The following is an 18,619-nucleotide window of genomic DNA, read 5'->3' as shown; positions in this document are numbered from 1 at the left end:
TGATCTTTAAAAACTCGGTTGTGTTTAACTCTTTCCTAAAAATGTTAACTCTTCTGCTATCTGTATTAAGAACGCTAGTAGGCAAGATAGTCTCTATCTACACCCACCTCACCAACATGCGCATGTTTCCTTTGCATGTTGAGATGCAGATTATCAATTCCATTGGATTAATTTATATATGTTTAAACAATACCCAAGGTGATATAATTTTTTATGTTTACAACTGATAGACATTTATATAGTCTGAATTTGAAATAGCTCAATATAGTTAGCAGAGAAAGAAAACATTTTTAAAGTTCTTCTAGTGAGTTAAAAAGGAAGATAAGAAAAGTTTATTTTTAAAAGCTGCATTATTGGGCAGCCCGGGTGGCTCAGCGGTTGAGTGCCGCCTTCAGCCCAGGGTGAGATCCTGAAGACCCTGGATCGAGTCCCGCGTCGGGCTCCCTGCATGGAGCCTGCTTCTCCCTCTGCCTGTGTCTCTGCCTCTCTCATGAATAAATGAATCTTTAAAAAAATTAATAAAATATGCACTATTGGCAGAAATTAGAATTATTGAAAGTATACCTTTTGGGAAGCGAAGCAGCAACATGTATTAAAATTTAAAGAGAATGACAACGTATCCTTCAACCCAGCAGTCTCACGCTTGGAGATCTGTATCATATTAAAAAAAAAAACTATCTAGGGCAGCCCCAGTGGCTCAGCAGTTTAGCGCCGCCTTCAGCCCAGGGTGTGACCCTGGAATCCCAGGATCCAGTCCCACATCAGGCTCCCTGCATGGAGCCTGCTTCTCCCTCTGCCTGTATCTCTGCCTCTCTCTCTGTGTCTCTCATGAATAAATAAATAAAATCTTAAAAAAAAAAAAAGTTAATGGCATAGCTGTACCATCAGGCTGCCTGGGCTTTAATCCCTATGTAGATCTTAAATGTATCATGAAGAGCCTTGGGAAAGGTGTTGTTTCTATGACTCAGTTTTCTTATGAATGAAATGAGGACAACAACAACAACAAAAATAAATAAAAAAAATAAAAATAAAATGAGGACAACAGCAATACCAATCTTGTAAGGTTTTTGTGAGAAGTAACACAGGCAACTTACATGGGAACAGTCCCTGGTACCTAGGAAGTACTCCATAAATATGAATTATTCTTATTTCATGAACTATTAAAGAAAATGAATTAGATATCACTTAACTTGGAGGAAGTTCCACCATGCACTGTTTAGTGGACAAATTATGATACAAAGAAGTATGTGTAATGGATACTATGTTTATAAATCTAACAATAATAAAATTCCTATATATGTTTAATATGTTTATAAAAGCATAAAATTACGGAATATATATACTAGGTATATAAAGCTGGGTGTGGGAAGAGCAGGATTAGGGTGTGGGAAAGAGGAGAAGGGAAAGCTGAAAGAAAACAAAATGTCTAAGTAATAAGATATTCACATTACCAAGGCATTACCAATACCATGATTAAAATTACGGAATACATGCGCGTATGAATGTGCACGTGATGAAGTGCTTAAAAAGTGACTCTAAATATTAATGGTGGTTGTCTCAGGGACTTCAGATGATTTCTTCCTTTATACTTGGATATATTTGAATTTTTGATAACAATCATGTCTTGTTTATATAATCAGAAAAAATATTGTTTGTATAATCAGAAAAAATGTTTTTACTGTAAGGGAAAAAGAAATAAAGCAGTATTTCTTTATTTCTTAACTCTCTAGGAAGGAAGAGAGACAGCATTTGGTTGGATGTGTCTCTTCTAGAGGCTTCAGAGCCTGAGGAGCTATGGGTACTCAATTTTAAGGATCACTTGGCCACGTGGTCTGAGTACAAGATGGATTTAGTTTTTGGCAAATTACATGCCTGCTACCTCCATCTTCTCCTCTTTTGAAAAGGTGAACTCAAATCTGAGGGATTATGTGAACCAAAGGTGTTGTAAACACAGGCAAATGGACCACAAAATTCTTGAAAAAGGGAGCGAAGGGAATCACAAACGCCCATATCTGCAAATACTTCATCCATAGCAGGCTCTATGGACCCCAAAGCTAGAAATCTTCTTAAAATTCCACTTTCCTCATATCAAAGCTTTGTTCAAAAACCCTATTACCTTTGTGTCACTTATAAAAGTTGAAATTCTCAAGACTGTTGCAGCATCCGATGTCTTTGCTAACTTTCTCTTCCACTATTTATTTATACGGGTTTCTGCTCTCATCAGTGTCAAAATCTCTCCTTCCTTCGTTCATGCCCTTCTCCTGTTTTGCTCTCTTCTGAATCCTACCCAATGTCTCAGCCATGTCTCAAGCCTATCTTCCTGGAAATAATTTTGATGTATTCTGGTGCCCAGGGACATCTCTGCCTGATCTTACACTGGGTCTGTCTTGTCATTACCTTCACTAGCCTGATCACTTAGCACTCAGGGTGTACTTCCTTAGGCAGTCATCCAACCTCATATGTCATTTTTCTCTTCAACTGGGAAACTCCTCGTGATGAGGCTGGTGCCTTTTCCTTTCTTGTATTTCCACAGTTCCTAGTGCATCGACTTGGTTATAATTGGCATGCAGTCAATTTTTGCTGAACGATAGGTGTAATTTATTTCCATATAAGCTTGTCTATGTAGATCAAAATGTCCACTCAAACGTGGAAAGCAACTTGAAGAGCCTTTCAAATCCTCAGATATATGTATGTGTTCAGGGATAGGAATCGGAGTTTGTGATAAGTGGGATGAATGAAAAACGAAACTAAATGAGAGACATGCAATTTTCGAAAACTGGAACCTTAACTGTTAATAAGGGTGTTAGTAGCTAAAGACTTCTAGATTTTATTATGAGCTACTTTGTCCAAATACCTAACATATATTTACTCATTTAATCCTTAAGACAACCCTATGAGGCAGACACATTGCTGTTAGCCCCATTTTACAGAGGATGAAACACAACTGATCTGGTTCCTGTGCGTATTGAGTTTCTTTAAGTTGTTTAACTGAAAAATGAATTTGATGATTTTTGTCTGCAAACTTACCTCTATGACTAAATCTGCACAAAAGATAAAACTCACACACCCAAGTACTTTGTAGATGTTATGACTATGATTCTGTTTAAGACGAGGTTTAAAAGAAATGAATTTGGTTTAAAGAAATAATTAGCAAACACCCCCCCGCCCCAGGAATGTTTTTTAAGGCAGACGTGAAGAAGCTATTTATCTTTAATCTGAGAATTCTGTCCCTGCCTTTCTGAGAGTGGGGGAGGGGGATTTTTAAAAAGTCAGTGTATAATTCCTAAAAGAAATTTAATAGTTACGTCTGGTTTTTAAGCCAAAGACAGCTTTATTGTCTACCTCATTCAAATGATCTTGTCTGTATATGATTATGATTTTACCCCCAAAGGCTGGAGACTTGCTATTAGCAAGAAAGAGGTGCTCAAAAGAATTTTCTAATAGTTTCCAAAGGGAATTTTAAGACAAGAGTTCCAAAGATGATGGCAGTATTTTGTTACTCAAATTCTGGAAAGATCAAGCCATTATTCCAAGGTGTGACAGCTATTCAGGGGCACAGACAAATGAAGATCCAGGGGTTTTGACTCCACTCCATTTTCTCCGGAACTACACTACCACTAGAGGTCTCAGGGAGGACTTCTGGGCTGGCCCTGGAGGTAGCCCATGGGAGAGAAGAGAGAGCAGTCCCTTGGGGAGTTGACATAAAGATGTGGTGTTAAGCCTCTGCTTTGGGAGCACCAGATGGAGTATCAGAATAGTGAAAACGAGAAAGATTAGTCAATCTTTGTTGTCAACTTAGCTACTGTGTGAGGAGTAAGGAGATTGTTGCATTTATGTTATATTCCTCACTAAGAGTAAAGAATAATAATTTCTTATGAGCCAATCTTAAGGGTTTGAAGACCCAGAAGCTCTAAGCCAAGGCTTCATCCAGTTTTGTGGGCCCATTTAAGCATTTACTGTATATCAAGAATTATTCTAGGTACTTTACACATATTGCCTCATTTAATTCTCCCAACAACCCATTGAGATGGCAACGTTTGTGTGGTTCCTATTTTACAGATAGGGAAGCCAAGTTGCAGAGAGATTACACACCTTGCTCTAGTTTGCCAAAGATTACGTTGCTATTAAGTAGTTGAATTGGGATTCAAACACTGGGAATTTGGCTTCAAAACATCAATTAACAAAATCTTTTTATTGAAAATTTCAAACATTCCAGAAGTAGAGAGAATAATGGAAACTCCCTTTACCATCTCCCAGCTACAACAATCATGAAGTTATCGCCAATTTTGTTCCACATGTATCTCTGCCTACATATCAGTCTCAGCCCCCTTCCTAGATTACTTTTAAGAAAGCATAGAAGTCCTATCATATCATCCATAAATATTTCAGTAAGTATTGCTAAACAAATAATGGCTTAAAAAATACACTTTTTTTTTTTAATAAGGTGAACATAGTACCTGTGGTCTTTTTTTTTTTTTTTTTTTGACATTGGCAGCTTTGAAAACCATTGTCTAGATTTATGATATTCTAATTCTATTATTTCTTATTAGTTTACTTGCCAGGATACTATCCGTATACCAACTATTTGATTATCATGTTGTATAATTTGCATAGGGAAGGCCAGATAGATGCTATATTCACAACCACCTCTAACCCTTTTTTTTTTTTTTTTTTTAAATTAGTTTCAATGGGTTGGTTTCTTAACATCAGCCAGACTTGGTTATTTCATTTGCTGAAAGTATTATAATGAACTTATGGATGCTTAAACATATTTCCTCTTTATTTCATGCATTTTCTTATCAATGCTCAAATTGTCCTATTTTGGCCAGTGGGAGCCTCTTCATGTTTGGCTTATGAGTCCTTCAATCATTATCAATAGCTTTCTTATTTGCTGGATGACAAAATGTTCTAGGTTCATCTTGTGTATTTCTATCCCTAAACCTAGAACTGGGCATTTTTTTCAAGAAACCGACATTCTTCTATGGGAAATGGTATTGTTTGGAGACTACAACCTGGATGTGAGGGGTGCTTATTGCTATTGAATTGATGGTTCCCTCTCTCCCTCCCTTATTTCTTCCTCTCTCCCCTTCCCACCTTTTCTCTTTCCTCTTTTTATTTCTTTTTTAAAGAGAAACTAAATAATGGGTTCTTACTGATCCTTATTTGTTTTGTCTTTATAAATTTATATATAAATCAGAATAACAATATAAATTATTATTAAAGCATGATTATCAAAAATAGTTTAAATTTATTTTCCACCTTTTCATCTTTAGAGTATATATCCCTAGGGTTGTAAAACTATTGACTTTTAGTCAGTAGAAGCCAGCTCTGTACAATCTACCAACTTCCTAGGTAGTTAAATTTGTTTCATTTTGCTTTAGAGTTGTACATATCTTAAATTTTATTTTATTTAATTTTGTTTTATTTTATTATTTTATTTTTATCATTATTTTTTATTTTATTATTTTTAGAGATTTCATTTATTTATTCATGAGAGACACAGAGAGAGAGGCAGAGACACAGGCAGAAGGAGAAGCAGGCTCTGTGCGGGGAGCCCAATATGGGACTCCATCCTGGAGCTCCAGGATCATGACCTGAGCTGAAGGCAGATGCTCAACTGCTGAGCCACCCAGGCGTCCCTTAATTTTGTTTTAAAGTCATGTAAAACAACGTGTATTCAGAGAAGTCAGGTGTCCATTGCTGTCTCCTCCTCCTCTGTAAGTAATTTTTTTTTTAAAAGATTTTATTTATTTATTCATGAGAATGCACAGAGAGGAGAGAGAGAGAGGCAGAGACGCAGGCAGAGGGAGAAGCAGGCTCCATGCAGGGAGCCTGACATGGGACTTGATCCCCGGTCTCCAGGATCAGGCCCTGGGCCAGAGGTGGCACTAAACCACTGAGCCACCTGGGCTGCCCTGTTTTTTTGTTTTTGTTTTTGTTTTTGTTTCTTTTAAGATTTATTTGTTAGAGAGTGCATGTGTGTATGTGTGAGCTTGTGGTGGGGGGAGGGGCGGAAGGTGAGAGAGAATCCTTAAGCAGACTCCCCACTATGTACAGAGCTGGTCATGGGGCTTGATCCCAGGACCTGAAGATCATGACCTGAGCAGAAATCAAGAGTCAGAGGCTTAACTAACTGAACCACCCAAGTGCCCCATCTGTCCCTATTTTTTTTAAAGATTTTATTTATTTATTCATAAGGGATGCACAGAGAGAGGCAGAGACAGAGGCAGAGGGAGAAGCTGGCTTTCTTGTGGGGAGCCTGAGGTGGGACTCGATCCCAAGACCCAGGATCACAAGCTGGGCCAAAGACAGACACTCAACCACTGAGCCATCCAGGTGCCAACTGTCCCTATTTTCAATGATGCACTATTCTTCTAGATTTAAAGCCACTGTGGCATATCTCTGTTTAACCTTTGTACTATCTGATGTGACCAAGTCTCCTAGATCAGGTATTGATTTACCTCAGGTCATATGAAAACTTGGACTTGAGAGTCATATCCAAAAGAGACTTCTTAAGAGAAAACTGTATCAGCAACACTTTGTCCTTGATCCCTTCCTGTGGATCAGTGGGTTTAAGTAAAGACATGAAAGCATACTAGTCAGATGTGACTAAATGGAAGAAACACTGAATGTGTAGAATAAAGCACCAGGAATAATGATTCAAGAAGCTGGAATAAAGGAGTTCCAATTAAACAAAAGACACTGATTAAATGCCTCATGCAGTCTTCTTAGGGGAGTGACCTGAAGTGAGAGGGGTTGAAACTGTGTCCCAGCAGAAACACTGAGGTGCTAGGTATAATAGCCAGAAGGAATGAGGTCTGCAGTGAAAAATCATGGCAACCCTCCAGACATCAGCAGGCTCTCCTGTAGCAGGATTAGAATTGTCAATCGTGGAAGGCTCTGGGAAGCAGAACCAGGTCCAGCAGATGATAAAGCTGTATCATACAGGCTTCCACCAGGAAGCGGTGCCAGTTTGAGTGTGGGCTGAGGTATTTATTATAGGAATTAAACTTTACACAATTGTGGGAGGATCAGGGGAAGGAAGGTCCAGAAAAGGGAGTTGGAGGATCAGAGAAGGAGTCATTCCTTTAAGAAATGAGTGAAGCAGTGACCAAGCTGGGCAAGTCAGAGCTTGCCAGGAGATCTGAGAAGACAAGCCCATGGATCTGCTGAAGCGGGACTGTAAAGGGAGAGCTGGTGGACTGTCTTTGGGAAGCTGTTGCCTCTGGATAGCTGCAGAAGATGTGTGACTGAGTGACTGGTTGTGGGACACTGTTGGCCAATGGGGCTCACAACTGGGAAGAAACGCTAAATGTGTAGTAGAGGAGAGTGAGATCACCAGGGACCTTCTAGGCTCTTCTATGTCTTTCTGCCACCACATCTTGCTGAAGACTTCACTCTGCCTCTCGAAATCTTGCCCATGATCATCCTCTGGCAACTCTAACCCAAAATCTTAGGGGGAAGGGAATTCTGGGAAGTGCAATTGCCAGACTAACCACACTCCCTATGACATGCCTGGCACAAAGAGAGGCAGGCTTTTGCTTAACGAGAAGAAGAAATACAGGGGTGGCTTTAAGTCTTCCCAAATGTGAGATACCTCTAGAGGCAGTGAGGAAATGCCCACATGGCAGAGATGTTTTAGATGGAGCCAAGTGCTGGGCATTTTGTTTGTCCAGAGGTTAAAAAGAACTTCCAAATGCTTTCACCATCAAATCTACACTTATATAGAGCTGGACCTGTGCACTCTATTTTTTGTTCCTTTGTCCCTTTCTGTTTTCTACAAATTGGTAGATTTAGAGATTGGTCTAATTCAGTCTAGATTGTCATTATCAATATATATTTTTTAAAGCAAGAATAACTCAAAAGATTAAGACCAATAACTATTGTATACCTTTTGTGATGTTAGTGGTCACTGATGATCATTCCTTCATTTGGAGAAAGACCAGACCTCTTACCTTCTTTGTTGTTGTCTTTTCTATGAACAGTAACTAAACCATCATGATCCTGGCCAGAATGGGTGTGGTCTAGAGAAAAAGGATTACTCGCACACGTTCTCCTGAGCATGTCTGTCTACGTACACCCGCATCCCCACATGTATACCCTTGTCAAGATGAGTTGTTTCTGTGCGATTGAGAAAAGAAGGCCTAGGTGACCTTAATCAGGACCATTGGATGCTGGCCCGAAGAGGAAGAGCAGGATCTGCAGCAAGTGTGCACTGTAAACATTGACACCCCCAGAGAGTGAGCATGTTATCCTGTATACTTTATTTTCATACGGTGTTTTTGTACTCTGCCTCCTGGGGGATCAAACCAAATCCTTCCATTTACACTTCCCAGCAAGGCGGGGAGGGGCAGCAGAAAGGGGAGACTGGGGAGCCGCCTCAGCCCTGCGAATTAAGGGATCAGGGATTGCTTTCATTGGCCCCAGTGCCAGCCCAGCCTGGGGACCTAGGTGAAGCGTCTTTGAAGCTTTCACTTTATGGAAGTCCATAAAGACAATTGGGTGCAGATCATACAGGACCAAACTAGTTTGGGAGCTAAATCACCTATAATGTCTTCACAGAGATTTTCTTCAGCAGAGATGGAACAAACTTCTTTGCTGAGGTAGAGGAGCAGGTATTATAGTGTCTTAAACTGTTTACACTTTGGAACACGTTTTTATTGCCTTCACAAGTTAAAAGGTCCCATTTTTTTTTCCTCATTATTTCCTATGGTTTTGGCATTATCCCCTGAAAGAAGCCTGGATTTTTCTGCTTTATGGTTTCTCCGAAACAAAACTTCCCATGGCAGTTAGGGGATTGACATGTGATGTCTGTGGGGTTGAAAGGCACCTAGAGGCAGCTTGTAGAGAAACACTGAAAGCCCCTAGAGGAAGGAAAGGTTCTGCTTAGAGATGCCTTAGCACACCAGAAACTTGGAATTTTTCATTATATTCACTTGTTCGTTCATTGGTATCTATGAAATTGTTCTTTTTATATGTAAAAATGGTTAACTAATGGCTACGTCATATGGTTCAACCTCTGTAATTTAAAGATATAGTCAGCAGCCATCCTTAGCATTAATGGATCCAAGCTCTTACCAGTGTGAAACTAAGAGGGAATTGCAATTACATAAAAGTGCTACAGGCAGATAAATGTACTCTATTGGAAAAGAAAATTAGAATATACTGATTTAAATCACAACCTGGGAGTCTGACTGGCTCAGTTGGAGGAGCATGCAACTCTTGATTTCAGGGTTGTGAGTTCGAGGACCATGTTGAGTATAGAGATTACTAAACAAATAAATGAATAAACTTAAAAAAAATAAATCACAACCTTAAGATCTCCTAGTACTTATTCCCTCACTGAGAGTGTTGCAAAGCATATGTATTTCTCAGGTTTCTTAAGATATTAAGTAGAAAATGATTTTTTTCCTTTTGGGTGTTCCTGTAACCAGGAGGAGAATTAGATTCCATGGAGTACCTTGAAAATGCTAAGGGAAGCATGAAAGTCAATGCTGGCCCTTTGTCTGGTGGAGGCAGCTATAGTCCTGAGCCTTGGTGAGGGTCAGTATTGAATAGAATTGGATATTTGATTTTATTACTTCATCCAGAGATGATGGAGCAGGAGCATGAGTCTTTTATAATTTTTAAAGAATCGGACATTACTTTTTTAACAGGCCAATTTATGAATTTACAATGCAAAATCTAACTTTTTGATGAATTAGATGTTTGGGTTTGCTGGCCAGGGCATTCCTCTTTGAGGATGTGACTTAGAAACACAGTGAATGTGGTTTGAATAAATTTCAATGGATTGTTTTAAAAGTCTATTTTCTTCCAGCTATGCTACTTTCTAGAATCATTTTTCTCCACTAAAAAGAATTACTTGCCAAGTAGGCCATCTATTTTAATTAGCCCTGGGTGATGTTTGAGAGGGCCACTCTCTTTGTTGGACAGTGTCAGCAAAACACTACTAATTTCCTTCTTTTTTCTTTTTCTCCTTCCATTATATTTAAGATACCGTTCTTCTGCTTATATCATTTCACCACCAAACTGTTTCATTCTAATACACCTTACGTGTTATGATTCTCAAAGCTTCCAGAGTCACCAGATGACACATTCCTTGAGGGAATAAGTTGGGCTTTTCGGATACCCTGCAGGGGGCACGCACTTTGGGGCAGAGAGGCCCAGGTTCAAACTGCGACATTTATGACCGTAATTTGTGTCTGTGACCTGGCAAACTGCTTAATGGCTCTGACTTCAGTTTCTTCATCTGTAGACATATGAATAATAATACCTAACTCAAGGGTTTCATGGGCACTGAGTGAGGTCGGTGTGAGCATACTTGGGGCTGCGTACCTGGTACGAGGTGCTGAATAAAGCTTGACTTCTTTGCCTTGTCTTGCCTTAATCTTTGTAAGGCACTGTACGTAACAGGTAGTCAGTATGCACTGGGTGATCTTCCATGATGATGTAGGGTGAGACCCCTTAATGTTGGTGGCAGATTATCTGCATATCACATCACAGGATGGCTTGCTTTTGGGAAATCATCTTTCTAACCAGAGCCTGTCAATATTTGGTATGTCATAGCTACCCTAAGAAGGGAAAAAAAAGATTATTTATTTTTCTGAGAAAGGCTGCGGTTGTTGTCTTGTCACTCCTGGCAAGTTTTATGGACATGAAATTGTAGTAGTCCTTGCTGGGACTCCTTTTGCTTCCTCAGCAGTTGAGTGGCTCAGCCTTGGATCACTCATTCCAACCATCTTGTGTGGATTTTTGGCTACTTAATCTCAGAGGATGGCCCTTCCTCATGTAGCCTCTGTTTGAGGGTTACTTTTATGGCCTTGTACTTTACACATTGACTTCACCACTCGGAGCTTGCATACTTTTAAATGGTTAGCGCCAATGAAAGCTTTCTGAAATAAATCTGTCTTGGGCAATATATGGCGATTTCTTTGCGAGTAACAGATGGTTTAAAATCTAATTTAACTTTTCTTTTTCTTGCCTATGGATCCTTTGCCCAAACTTTATGAAACTAGAAGGTTTTAAATTTTTTAAAAAGTCCCCGTGCAGATAAAAAACACAAGATAATATGTGCTTGCAATTGCTTTACCAATGTTTCAGAAGAAATCAAAACAAAACAAAACAACTAAGAAGTTTCTTTGTTAAAGGTCTGGAAAATACAACTTTTGGATAGATTTTTGGGAGACCTGTTTTGCATTAAAATACCAAATAAAACAAAATGATGGATTGTTTTGGCACCATTTAGGTTGAGCTTATGTGATGAGAACTGTACATAAAAGACAGCTCGCTATTGTCATAGTTGACAGATTTTTGGGTACTGTCTACTTGTTCAGTATAGTAATGTTCCAAGGGTGAGGAGTTTTTCCAAAATTCTTATGCCAGGAACGATGCAAACTTCTGCTATAACAGAGGCTGACATTATCTTTCCAGTTCTATAGGTGTCTGTAAGTTGTGGTCTTGCCTGGCACATCACATAAGTTCTTGTGACTTTCTATGCACTGTGCTTTCATTATTGACATGCTTCATTTTATTTTTTGCGAGTTTGAAACTTGTCTTAAAGAATGATTGGATTGGTGCAAAGGTTTTCAAGTGGAGCAGACAGCTCAGGCAAGGAGCAAATGATGCAGAACACATCTTAGGAAAAGCAAAATGATGAATTTCATTAGGGTATAGGTAATATCTAGAGATTTTCTGAGGAATAATGCTGGAAAGGTATTTTGGGGACATATTTGGAAGACTTGGAATGCCAGAATAAGGAACTGGTACTTAATTTTATTAATTTTTGGCAATGTGGATCAATTTTAGTCTGATGAAACACATGTTGGAAAAACTCCTAAGGAGGCCAGTGATCTGGAGGAGAGGTGATGGGGTTTGAATTGGATGGAGGTGATGACAGGAAGCACACTGAGACAGATTGCCTTAATTCTGACATATTACACTTAATGCACTTGTATGACAATGTGATATACATCACTAATGGATCATACTGTAAACGTATTAATAGAAATAACAGAGGCCTGACAGTAAATCCAAGGTTAAATAAGGAAAGTATTTGCTCAACCAATACTCATGGAAGGCCATCAAAACCAAATGACATTTTATTCAGCAATTCCGAATTTTTAACATATATTCTGTTTTTAAGCCTCATTTCATCTTTACAACAGTTCTGGAAGGTACCCCCTAGTGTCCTCATTTTGTAGAAACTGAGCAATAAATAGGGTATCTTGCTCAGAGTGTAAAGGTGGCAGAAAGCAGGCCCTGAAGCAGTTTCTAGGGCCCATCCATTTCCCAACATTTTTTCTCTTGCCTCAGCTATATTCAGAGACCCATTAATTTGCAATTTAATGAATTTGTTTGCTAATGTGGCCTTTTCATAATTTTCGTTGAGGGAATGTTAACACTCCCCTCCCTCAGAACTCTGTTTTCTATTTCCCCTTTTAAGGGACAGTATGAGAATTGCCTCACTTGTTGGTTGTCGCTGGCATTGAGTGAAGGAGAGAGAGAACGTAGACATGTTTCGATTAAACATATTTGAACAATCCCCTATAACAGTTCCAACAGCGGGTCAGAACCTTTAAGTGCTGGGTAAATGTGAGCTGATGAGTGTGTTCCTGGGAATAAGAAGGATGCTCAGGAATGTGCCTTTAATGAAACATGAAATGATCCCCTGGTGGCTTGAGATGCACTGTGCTTTTCTCAGTCCCTCATTCATGACAAGGCCTGGAGAGACCATAGCTCCTTGAGCTTTATTGTTGTAATATTTCATATGTTATTTTAAGTAAATTGAAAGCATTCCTTGAAATGCTTCTTTCTAGTCTCTCCCATCTTCTTACTCAAAATATCATTCTCAGTTTAATTTACGGATTAATTTTTGACTTCCAGCTGAGCTCATGGAAACAAGATTTAAGGTTTATCAATGAGTTGCCTATAGGAAGCCCTTGATAAGGACCAGATTTTGGTGACAGGATCCTGTACTTCTAGCCTGAGCCGAAGCCAGAACCTGATGCCATCACAGAGGGATTTGGGAAGAAGTGAATATGCTTTTTCATGCAGGAGGCATGTTAGCCTCCTAGAGGCTAGAGGGAGAACTATGGCTGTTTAAAAACACAGGTTCAAATTCATTGAGAGGTGGGGGCCTGTACCATCCCCTTTGAATCTGGATGGACTTACAACTACTTTGAAGAATAGAGTGTGTCAGAAATGATGCAGTGTGACTTCCCAGGCTGACTGATATAAGATCAGATGGTCTCCTTTGTTCCCTGCCACACCTGCTCTGGAACTCTGAACTGCCAAGCAAGAGGTGACCACTCTGCGGCCACCATCCTGGAGGGATCTCTCGTCAATGTTCTGGTTGACAATTTTTACTGAGTTCAGCCTTCCAGCCATCCCTGCCAAGGTACTGGACATGGAGTTGAAGTTGTTGTGGACCCTTCAGACAAGACCAGCCCTAGTTAAGCACCAACAATTACCTACGTTGATACCTTGTGAAACAAAAGAAGCACCCAGCAGAGCCCTGCCCAAGTTGTAGATCCATAAAATTGTGACAATGGTTGTTCTGAGTCAGTAAGTTTTGAAGTCATTTGTTATATAGAAATGGATAAGTGGGACAGAATTTGGTGCCAGAAGTGGAAAGAATTGAGAGAATGCCTACTTGCCCAAAGGAGTTTTAAGAATTAAGTGGTTTAGGGTTATATGTATGATACATTTTTTGAAAAAAGGAAAATTTTCTGCTCTTCTGAAAATATGTGAAAGAGTGTGTGTGTATGTGGGTGTGTAGCTATATAGTAAAGACCAGTCATAGAGTGAATCCTTATATAGATGATTTCTCTTCCTTATTCTCTGTCCCGTCGGAGATGGTATCCTAAATTCCTGCTACTCCTAGTGTGGTCTGAGGACCAGCAGCATTGGTATTAGTTGGGAGTTTGTTAGAAAAGCAAAATCTTAGTCTTTACCCCAGATTCTGAATCAGAACCTGTTTTTATTTTATTTTTTTATTTTTAATTTAATTTTATTTTTTTCAGAACCTGTTTTTAACAAGATCCCAGGAGATTTTAATGCATATTAAAGTTGAAGGAATACTGATTTACACATTACTGAACACTATTACTGCCACTGCTTCTGTTGCTGTCACTACCATTCAAACACAGAGGAGGGCATCATTTTTTGAACCATGTGCTAGTAAGATAAATGCATTGTTGCGTGGAATTTCATTCCTAGAGTAATGCTGCAACATAAATATTCTCATTCCCATAAATATATGAAAAAAACTGAGGCTTAGAGAGTTCAAGGAATTTGCCCAAAGCTGCACAGCTAGTGAGCACCAGTGACAGGAGTGGGACCAGGGCCTGGCAGTTTGCAAAGCCTGCATGCAACCTCCCACCCACCAGGATTCAAGGACAGTTTATTTGGAGGGGGATCCCAGGCCACTTCTGTAGGAGGGTAGGGAAGTGAAGTGGAGGGAACGAAACTAGGGAGTACGTTATTGAGCTACTTACCATTTTGGGCAATCGGAACTTAATCCCTGGGGACTCTGGAAGAATGACTTAGAACATAAATCCCAGGGTTATTCCACCTGAGTGATATCTATACAGTCAGGGGAAAGGGCTGCTTCTGGAGGTGTTAATTCCCCAGTATTTCTGGGAGCCAAACATGCAAACAAAGTGGCCTCATGAAGTGATGGGAAGCTCTTAGGCAAAGAAAGGCAGGTGCTGTTAGTTGGCAGTCTGGAGCAGATTAAGGCTATAGGAGATGGCTAGGACACAAACAGTATCTACTGCACTCTACTTACCTTACAGAAAGTTTCCTCAGAAATGCATTTTCCTCTTGATTTTTATTTATTTGACCACCTGCTGTTGTAGAATTAAAGGAAATATACACAAAATCCTTATTTTTAAGGTGCTGCCATGTTTTTTCAGACCTGAAAAGAGTATCTGAATAATGAAAAAGATCCCCTCCAATCATTTTACCTTAAGCTTTCATCTCACTGTGTTCTCTAGCAGTGCTCATCCATATACACACATGCTGTTATATTGTTTTTAAAAAATTGATGTATCTTTACCACTTTCTAAGTGGCTACCTTCTTTTTACAAGGGCAATTATGCATGGCTGCAAAACATCCCATTGTGTGGCTACCACAATGGGTAGAAAATGAGTCTCTATTTTTGTGTATTTAGGCTAAGAAAGGTGTCTGAAGTGGCACAAGTATAAGAATAAATACTTTTTCAGCATGTGAATGCAACTCAGTTTATTCCACAGTGATTGAGGTACTTCCACAGGCTTTATTTCATTCAAGAAATATGTATTGTGTAACGTCTACATGCCCAGCTCTGTGTTGGGGATATTGTAGGATACGAAGATACAGACGGTCTTTGTCCTCTAGGAGACAGGTTTATTTGTGAGGCAGCTGGTGAAAAGTTAAGTAGCAAACAAGAAGTGAAATACCATTAGAAGAAATGCAGTGTGCTAACGAGTGCTAAACCTGGGCCGTATTTTAATGAGCTTAGGAGTATGGGTCATATCGGAGGTCACTGAGTTTGTTCTTTATTATCTTATAGTTCTATAACTCACAGGCAGAAAATCTATATTTGGTCCTAAAGACCCTTATGAATGGGAAAGATCTTGGATCCTTAAATGCATATTCAACAAGCACCTATTTACTGGAAATGTCAAGAAAGGTATGAAAGTGTGTGGTGTGGTCATACAGATTGCTGGGGGCCCCAGATTTCACCATAGGTGTGCTTTCACATGGAGTTAGGGTTTGAGCATAGAGTCATCAGACTCTAGACTCCAGAGCCATGCCCTTGACCCCTGCCCTGTGCTACCTGCTGAAAAAAAATGAGGATAGAATGCTAATTGATGCTTTACATGCTTTTTATATAGGGACATGAGAATTGATAAAGAGGTCCTTACAGTATAATATGCATTACTACTCACAGTTGATTTTAGCTGACTTAAGCATAGAAGGAACTTATGAAAAAGATACTGGATAGCTCATAGAGTTTCCAGAAAGATTTTGGGCTCTGGGGTCACGTACCCAGGAACAGTGCCCCAAATCACACTGTGTAATAGAACTAGCGATGACACTTCTGCACTGCTAACCACAGTACTGGCCTCCACACTCCCCACCCCCCACCTCTCTCTGCCTGACATAGATTCTGCTACTTGAGCTTCTGCTTTGACCACTTCTGGAACAAGGATTTGGCTACGCACAGTCCACATGCATGTCATGCCATCTGCTCCCTGCTTCTCCCCAGCACAGCACCAGCTGGCTGGTCCAAGACCGGGACAGGTGATTCCAGTTGGGAGAGCCTATGCTATGTGGTAGTCAGGAAGGCTTGGAGATCAAATACCTGGCAAATAGGCTTCTATGATGGGCAGGGGCATCAGATGTTGGAGACCAAAAACTGACAAATTCCACAAACTGCCTTTTGGTTCCTTCACACCATTCTTCCCTCTCTCCTGTTAAGCAAAATCTATCCATGGTTCAAGATGCAGTGATGTCCCACTTCCTCTGTGGCATTTTCTCTGACTCCCCTAGTCTTTGGTTTTATTCCTCTCCTGAATCTCTACATCACTTAGAGCCAGAATGTGTTGTGAAAACAGTCTTAAGAAGATGACTTCATGTCATGAGACCTGGACCTCATTGCACCAATGAACTGTTGAAAAGGGCCATCAAATATTATTCTAGTGACAACAATTAATAGAGAAATAGCTAATCTGTAAGGTAGAAATGAGTCTTTATTGCCAGCTCTCTTTCCTTTCACCAACCTACTCCCTTTGTTCTGTCTTTGGTCTTTCCCTAATCATCGATGCTGTTGTTGCTAAAAATTTTGTGATATTTTCTGGTCTCCTTAACTAAAAGGAATTCTGTTCCCATCTCTAGTAGTTCTCTGTGATGTCCATAATATCTGCAAACAGTACATGCTTATTAATTGGTTGAGAATAAATATGCCTGAAAAATGCATCATTTTATGGCCTATGTGGATCTTTTGATCCAGTAGGTATTCACTCAATGTAAGAATACCTCATTCGTAGAAACAGTAATAAAATTCTTCCCCTTCCTGTAAAACCCTCCCTTCAAGTAAGGATTAACAATGAAACATTTCATTACAGAACTGAAGATCTTCTTAGGAACTTCAGGTTCACAGCCCTCACAGTAAAGGATCTCCTATACATGTCCACACACAAAAAGTTGACTGCATAATCCTATAATATGCTTTTTAACAGACTGATTTCAGTGAGAGTGAGGAGTAGGATTTCAGGACTGAGTAGTTTATCCCCCAGACTTGTTTTGGTAGAGAAACATATCTATTGTAATAATTACTGATAACTATGATAAAAATTATTTGAAAGAATAATGTCTGATTGCTTAACAAAAAAACATGTAATATATATTTTCTATTATGGTTTTCTTTCAAAGAAAATAGTATTTAAGTGATAATTTTTTTAAAACTGATTAGGGGATGTGCATATCTCTTAGATCAAATCCCCTGTGTGCTACATTTAAATAGTTTCCAAGTAGAAATTTAGATTTACTACGATCAATTTTTTTCTTTATGTTATTCTAAGATCTCGTTGACTCATCTGAAGAGGTAAAGATATAAATAGCTACATCATTTGTAGATTTAAATTTTGTAAGTTCTTTTTGAAAGAACTGTTGTGGTTGTTGTTATTGCTGTTGTTATTGTTTGTATGTGAGATCTCAATTCATTGACATTTTTCAATTCAATATTAAGGATATTTATTAAACAGACTAGGGGAAAATATTTGCAATTCAAATATTTGATAAGAGACTCATATCCAGAGTATTTAAAAAAACTCAAAATTCCATAATAAGAAAACAAATAACTCTTGAAAAATGAACAAAATATTTGAATAGACCTTTCACCAAAGATGTATAGATGACAAAGAAACACATTAAAAGATGATATTCAACATTAGTAGTCTCTAGGGAAATGCAAATTAAAACCACAGTGAGATGCCATTGTATACTTTATTAGGATGGCTGAGACAGAAAAACTGACAATATCAAGTATTGGTGAGGTTGTGGAGAGACTAGAATTCATAGATAGCTGGTGAGAATGTGAAATGAAATGGTCACTTTGGCAAACAGTTGAGCAGTTTTTTTAATAAAGTTACACAGACATTTAACATATGACCCTGCAATCCCATTTCTAGTTATTTATCTGTATGAAACAAAAACTTGTGTTGACACAGAATGTGAGTTTATAGCCATTTCATTCACAATTGCCCCAGGCTAGAAACAACCCAATGTCCCTCAGCTGGCAAATAGATCAACAAACTGGTATATTCACAAATGCCATGTTCCTTAGGAATGTGTCAGGAATGCACTGCCACAGTAATAACATGGAAGAAACTCAAATGTATTATGCTAAGTGAAATAAACCATACTTAAAAGACTACAAACTGTTTGATTTCATTTCTAGGACACGCAAAACCTATCTACAGGAACAGAAAATAGTGGTTTTCAGGGGCTGAGGGTGAGGGGTTTGGGTTGACTACCTGGGGCTTGGGGTAGTATTTGGGGGAATAGAACTGCTCTGTGCTTGATGGTGATCATGGTTACATGCCTATGCATTTGTCAGAACTCGTGGAACTA

The 18,619-nt window shown here is 39.1% G+C and overlaps 1 long non-coding RNA gene across 3 annotated transcripts in view; it reads left to right on the top strand.

Moving 5' to 3' along the window:
- LOC144291537 (uncharacterized) overlaps nucleotides 1-18,400 on the top strand; it is a 32,697-nt gene extending 14,297 nt beyond the window's left edge. For all 3 annotated transcript variants that reach the window (XR_013358866.1, XR_013358865.1, XR_013358864.1), the window contains 2 exons: nucleotides 7,986-8,240; nucleotides 12,883-18,400. This is a non-coding gene — a long non-coding RNA (uncharacterized LOC144291537). The remainder of the gene's footprint in view (nucleotides 1-7,985; nucleotides 8,241-12,882) is intronic.
- Nucleotides 18,401-18,619: the final 219 nt, after the last annotated feature.

The sequence above is a fragment of the Canis aureus genome, chromosome 20 (assembly GCF_053574225.1).
Source record: "Canis aureus isolate CA01 chromosome 20, VMU_Caureus_v.1.0, whole genome shotgun sequence".
Lineage (NCBI taxonomy): Eukaryota > Metazoa > Chordata > Mammalia > Carnivora > Canidae > Canis > Canis aureus.
Note: the sequence above shows the minus strand (reverse complement) of the source record. Positions and strands in the feature narration are given on the sequence as shown.